This window comes from Heliangelus exortis, chromosome 1 (genome assembly GCF_036169615.1).
Source record: "Heliangelus exortis chromosome 1, bHelExo1.hap1, whole genome shotgun sequence".
NCBI lineage: Eukaryota > Metazoa > Chordata > Aves > Apodiformes > Trochilidae > Heliangelus > Heliangelus exortis.
The window spans coordinates 19,280,475-19,287,173 of NC_092422.1; positions in this window are offsets into that span (position 1 = coordinate 19,280,475).

Consider the following 6,699-nt stretch of genomic DNA (forward strand, 5'->3'; position numbering starts at 1 on the left):
GTATCTGCTTCCTTTAGTTTTATAAAGGCTTGGGTTTATTTTTCTTTAAAGTACAGGCTTACTGAGAATTTGAAGTATGAAGTTTCCTTTGTGAGAAAAGATAAATGTCCAAGAGAGTTTCCCTGTAAAGTGTCTCCAGAGTACCAACAATGGTGTTGCTCCTGTTAGATGCAGCTGGCGCAGGCTCAGGGTGAGACAGGTCCTCTGGTAGTTTGTACCACACTGATAGGGAGAGATCTGGTGGTGAAAATCTGTAGCATGAAGACAAGTGAATTTTAGGCTGATATGGTCCTAGTGCCCTCTTGTGCTGCTGAGAACAGAGATTGGTGGTTGTTTCTGTTTTTAATCAAGCCAACAGTCATAACTTCAGAAAATAAAAAAATTAACGGTTCAAGGTAATTAAAGATGCATAGCTTGTTGTAATTAATGCCCATTTCTCAAGAAAAAGAGCATATGGGATGTTAGACTTCTTTTGGAAAAAAAATCTGTGAGATACTGATACAAATAAAAAGCAAAAGTATTTAGATTTATATAGTATTATGCACAAATGACTTCTAGGAGTAGTCTCGTTGCATAAATAAATAGGATTTGAGTTCCAGTAAGTTAACAAATGTATTTTATTCTGGAACTGCTAAATTTAGAAAATATCTTTGACATGTAACTCATTGGGTATAGCTCCTGTTATAATTGCCAACTGTCTTAATTTGAGTATTAATTATACAGATTAAATCTGAGACAGGGACCACCTTTGCACAGCAAAGCATCTAGCACAAGATCCTCACTTCTGACAATTTATATTGGACACTGACATGGTACAAAAAATAAGAAAAGAACTCAACGTATGGAAGCTCCAAACTAGATGTTCTGCCAACACTACATATTTTTTCCTTCTCCCCACATCATTCATCAGCTTCTCCCTGCTCCATTGCCCTCACCTACTTAGAGATTTATACCTACTTTTCAGGTCCTGTTACTATTTGAACTGTAAGCTTCTCTTGGCAACATTTGATTAATTCTGTGTACAGCCCCATACATCTGAGTACTACCAAAGTCTCCTGAGCACAAACATATTATAAATCAAGAAACTCAATATTAAGAAAAGCCAGAGCTGAATTCAGTCAGCCAGAAATACTACCTAAAAGTATTTAGAAAAGTCACCCTTCAGACCAACATCCTCCTGCTCCAAAGACATGCATAATACATATCATAGAACCATGGAATGGTTTGGGCTGGAAGGGACCTTAAAGATCATCTGGTTTAGATTCCCCCTGCCTTGAGCAAGAACACCTTCCACCAGACCAGGTTGCTCAAACCTCCATCCAACCTGACCTTGAACACTTCCAGGGAGAGGGCATCCACAGCCCCACAAGGCAATCTGTTCCAGTGTCTCAACACCCTCACAGGAAAGAATTTATTCCTAATATCTCATCTAGATTGAGACCCTTTTTCATTTTGAAACTGTTACCCCTCATCCTATCACTACATGTGCTTACAGAAAGTCCCTCTCCAGCACTCCTGCAGCCCCATTCGGGTACTGGAAGGCAGCTGTAAGGTCTCCCTGGAGCCTTCTCTTCCTCAGGCTGAACAACCCAAACTCTCTCAGCCTGTCTTCATAAAAGAGATTCTCCAGCCCTCTGATCATCTTCGTGGCCCTCCTCTGGACTTGCTCCAAGAGCTCCACGTCCTTCTTGTGTTAGGGCTTCCAGAACTGAACACATTATTCCACCTGGGGTATCATGAGAAGAGCGTAGAGGGGCAGAATCTCCTCCCTTCATCTGCTGCTCATGATTCTTTTGATGCATGCCCAAAAATTTGCTTAAAACCAATATTCATACACTGAAGACACTGACTTAGCAAATTCCACAGGGTGTCACATATGGGAGCTTAGTGACAAATGGTGTTCTAAGGCATGCTCAGAAATTAGCAGAACCAGAATAATATCCCAACACAGCAACAATTGTAAGCATATATTTTGAGATCCACCCAGATATCCAGGTTTCCTATCAGTCTTAGCATACAACTAAGATTAACTGAGATGCTGATGTCTTGTGCTAGTACCAGCTCTTCCCAGAGATAGATATGGAGTTTATTCTGTGAAATGTGTGTAGGATTGCATCTTGCTGACATGCAGTCTGACTCTCCTCCAAAATCAGAGTTACAATAGCAAAGCAAGCTGTGAATAGCAGTGAACAGACTTAAATAAAGTTTTGTCCCAAACACTGATTCCAGCTGCATGCATCCACTCACACAGAATACCATACCTGCAAAACACCACCACAAACTTTTAGGCTGCTGTCAGGTGAAAGAAAGTAGAAATGGAAGACAGGCATAAGCAACATAATCTGATGGTTGTAAGCCTTTGGTTTAAGCCTTGTCGGTTAAATGTAAAGGGCAAAGAGCATAGAGGAAAGGCTATTTATAAATCCCAATATCTCATTTTATGAATCTGATCAGGGACATCTGTATTGGGTTAACAACGAATAACTGGACATCTTTGTACCACCTCAGAAAACACATAACAGGTGACTGGTGCATTTTGATTGCCAGTCAGCTTGAGTAAATAAAGTTTCAGGTTTCATTTATCCTCATGGACACTGCCATTAGCTCTCTTAAGCGTTTTGCAGGTCTGTTTGCTTAACATCACCCAGCTGACCTAATGGAAAATCTCAGCTCCTACACTCCCTGTGCTTGATTAAACTTGCCTCAATGAGTTTCCCATTCCTTTGGATTTGGTTAGTATTTGTTAGTATATGTTTAAGGAATGATGCCTGAAATCTCTATGGGAAGAATCTTAAACCCTATAAAGTCACTTTTGATTAATACAAGACAGTGGATCAGAAAAAGGTGCAGACTGAATAAGAATTTCCTTTGAGGTTCAGAGCTGGACTTTGCAAGAAAGGCAGTGTTCCTGCTCCATTATCCTACTACTTGCCCTGCTGTACAAGGAATGTCTGCTTTGAAGTAAAGGCTTTTTGAATTCAATAGCTCCTTCTGGTGGCCTGACAGAAAACGCTTGATTACAGTCAGCTCACAGTAATGCATCATTAATACACAAGTCACTAAGTAATTATGTGTATCAGCAATAGCTGGAAGCTATACCATGAGTAAAACAAATATTGAAGTTATGATTCAAGAAATATACCAACCAAACTGTATTCTGCATTACTGCCATAAAGGAGACAAGGTTTCTAAGAAATTCTCTTTTCCTCCCATTCCACCACAACATTTGTGAATTTTCTTCCTAACTGAAGAAACATGATGGGATGAAAAGTAGCAGAAGTCACAAATTCTGGGCTACTGGCCCAGCAAATTTAATATAATTCCTTAATGAAGTATTTGGCAAGGCACTTTTCAGAGCCAGTGGTTCTGATTTTCAAGAAATGAGCAACTTATGAGAGGGGATTTCATCCAAACCCTGCTGAAGACAGAGGGACACCCTGTAGCAATATGACTGTGCATTTGGCCAGGCTCAAGAACATCTCCTTCAAGGGGGAAGAACAAATTACAAAATGTCCCATCAACAGACCTTGACTTGCACAAGAGCTTTTGCTTTTTCTTTTTATCCTAATCACCCAGTGTGAAGACAAATACTGCCCTCTTTTAGGCTCACCCTTTAGCCATAGGGCATTTACAACAAATGCATTCTGTCCTAGCCAACCTCAGTCACATTACATCATTCCCAATTACCCAAACAAACCATTTCTTTGACCTACAAGCAGCAGTCCTTATCTGTGTTTGTAAACGATGCATTGTTTTTAGTTGACAAAATTAACTGTCAGGGCTCTACAAATGTTTTTCCTATCTGATCAGCCTTCTAAGTCTTATCTGGTGAGACATTCATGGTTTCTCTCAGAGGGCTCCAGAGAAGATATTTCACATCCTGTCTCCAGCAGGGCATGTGTGACAATTCTACTGTGCTGGACCCTTGTTGCCCTACTTTCTGATTAAGTGAAGCACCAAATACAGCTTCCAGTTAAATAAAAAAGAGAAACATTATTGAAAATTACAACTAAGTCACAGCCTGCCAATACCAAAAACTATGCTTGGCAAAACCTAAGGTTTTACGAAACTAAGACAGATGTTAAAATGAACTTCAAAATACAAAACATGTGTCTTTCTAGATACATCTTTACTTAAATTATTTGCAATCCAGATTCTGTTAAAAGCCAGTGTAGTATAAACTAAAGTGAAATCAATCTATTTTTGCCCAAAAATATATACTTTAAAAAAAAAACGGGATGAAAAAATCCAAATTAAGAATCTAAACAACAACTCAATTTTTCTAGTCTGTATAACTTTCCTGTCAAGGGCTCTCATTGATGTTGGTGTGAACATTAGAATATGGCCTGGATGGGTACCAAAGAAAACCTAATTTCAAACCTAATTTCATACTCTTTGATTTCTACCTTTTAATCTGTTATTTAACTAACTGTTTTGTTCTCTAAAGGGCCTCTGGTAAGGCAGGATGATATAAAATGATTGTTGGAAATCATGTATGCTGAACTAGCCAAATAATTTTTTTTTTTCATGCACTCATTGACGCTGGTACCCTGCTATGTTTGGAAGTTTGATTTCCTAATATAAAGCTGCCTTAGCTCTTTTCTCCTATACTGCATTTATCTGTGTGCACACCAATCATACACCAGTAAGCAGCTACCAAAAGTAAAATTCTGATTAAGGAGAACATATAAAACCAGACATCTAGATAAAAGCCAAATCTCTGTATGAGGATTCGAATGGGGCTGAACAAGACAGGCATTAATTGGAAGGCTGTTAAAGTGAGGTCAGTAACAGCAGGCACCACAGACTAGAATTTTTTTCCTCTTCCTATTGTTGGCCTGGTAGATGAACTAAAATAAGCCACTTTGCAGATCTGTTCTTTCTTCTCACTCCTTTCCATCTTCAAGGGTTAGGATTGTTCCTTGTACAATGATCTATTGCTGAGGTGCTATGAAGATTAATCCAAGGCTGAGGTGCTATGAAGATTAATCCACGAGTTTCTAAAGACTGGGCAGAAAGTCTTGTTAGTGCACATCCAGAAGACTCACAAGCTATTGCCATCGTGTCATTGAAGGTAGAGAGAGACTCACTGGGAAAAAAACTGATTGTGAGGTGTAGACTTGTGCTTTTTGACAGCACAGCTTGCCTGGAGCCATAGAGGAAGCCTGTAGCAGCTACAGGAGGTGAGCCCAGACACCTTCCACAGCTCATCTCAGTTCCTTCCCCGCCAGGCTTTATTCCTTCCCTACACAGTATGTGCAAGACTGAACCTGAGTGTCAAAACATCACCAGTCTGAAACCTGACATAATGTTCTTAGAAGGTCAGCAATGCCACCAGCAGCTGAACTGAGTTTAAGTAACACAAGGTATGTGTTAGAAGATGACTGTGAACCTATAGAGAATTAGTATGTCAAAGCACATTTATTTCATATCAGCTGAACTAGAATCACCAGAAATTTTAAGTCTTATTTGAGCAAGTAATTTCTATTACTTCTTTGGAAAAGCTTTTTATCCTGCTTGCTCTAACACCCCCCTTCCCACTGTCACTGATAGAAAAAGGTCTCTGAGAACATATTTTTCAGCCAAAAACCATTAAGTGTTCTAGACTCTTTCAATAAAGAAATAAACCATATAATTTTTTCTAGTTTGTTAAACTCTGTTAACATTTAAAATGTATTATAAAAGGTGATTTTTTTGTGTTATTCGGACTACTCTACCTGACAGGCTGTCAAGAAGGTACAAGTATACAAAAAATGCCTCTTCCTGAATTTTATTTACAGCTGATGTTTCTTACATTGTAAGAAACTCTGCTGAGTGTCTAGAATCAGTCATATGTACCCACAGCCTATAGCAACATGAGGTGCCAGGAGAGGAATTATTAAACTTTATTGAAAAAAATTATATATGTGGAAAAAAATCCTAACAAACACAATTCCAAAGCAACCTGGATTGTTGGATAACCAACAGCCTATATTAACAGAAATAATTCATCAACAAGTTCTAAAAAACTTGGTGGGCTTCTTTTCTTTCAGCCTTAGGATTGTGATTTGTGCTCTTCCTGACTTGTGGAAGAGTCTTAAGCAAATGACATTCTATATGATTCAAAGAACTTTTGAACTTTCTTTGTTCAAAAAGAAAATTTTGCCTTACTCCTGTGTGCACAAAAATAAGCTAAAGCAAGCCACTCCAAATATAGAATTTCTTAGCCTCTAAACTGAAAAATCATAGTTTTGCCTCTTCAGTTGTACTGTCCCCTGACAAGTGACTTGGGGCTGCTTCCCACCTGACCCACTGCCTGGTTTAGAACATCAGCAGCAAGGTTTTCATGTTGATGACAAACATGAAGAAGGAGAGGTGATGTGGGTGATGCAGAGTAAAGTGTTTTTTAAAAGTGTGAAATATAGTTTCTGTTTATTTGGTAGCACTTTGCATTTGCATCCACACTGGCCATTTCAGTGTGTCAGCTCTCAGAGAACACTCCTCCTCCATTCTGAGCTCACCACAGCCAGTGCCGGTTTCACACAGCAGCACCAGAGGTTACACTGGCTACTGCCCCAGTCTGATACAAAATTTTCTTTCAGCCAACAAGTGATGAAACTGCTCCTATAGTTTCTGCCTCCCCTAGACATCATCTAGATTACAGGATTAATGCATATATGCCATTTTGGAAATCCATTAGGTATATTCAGTTTATCTTCT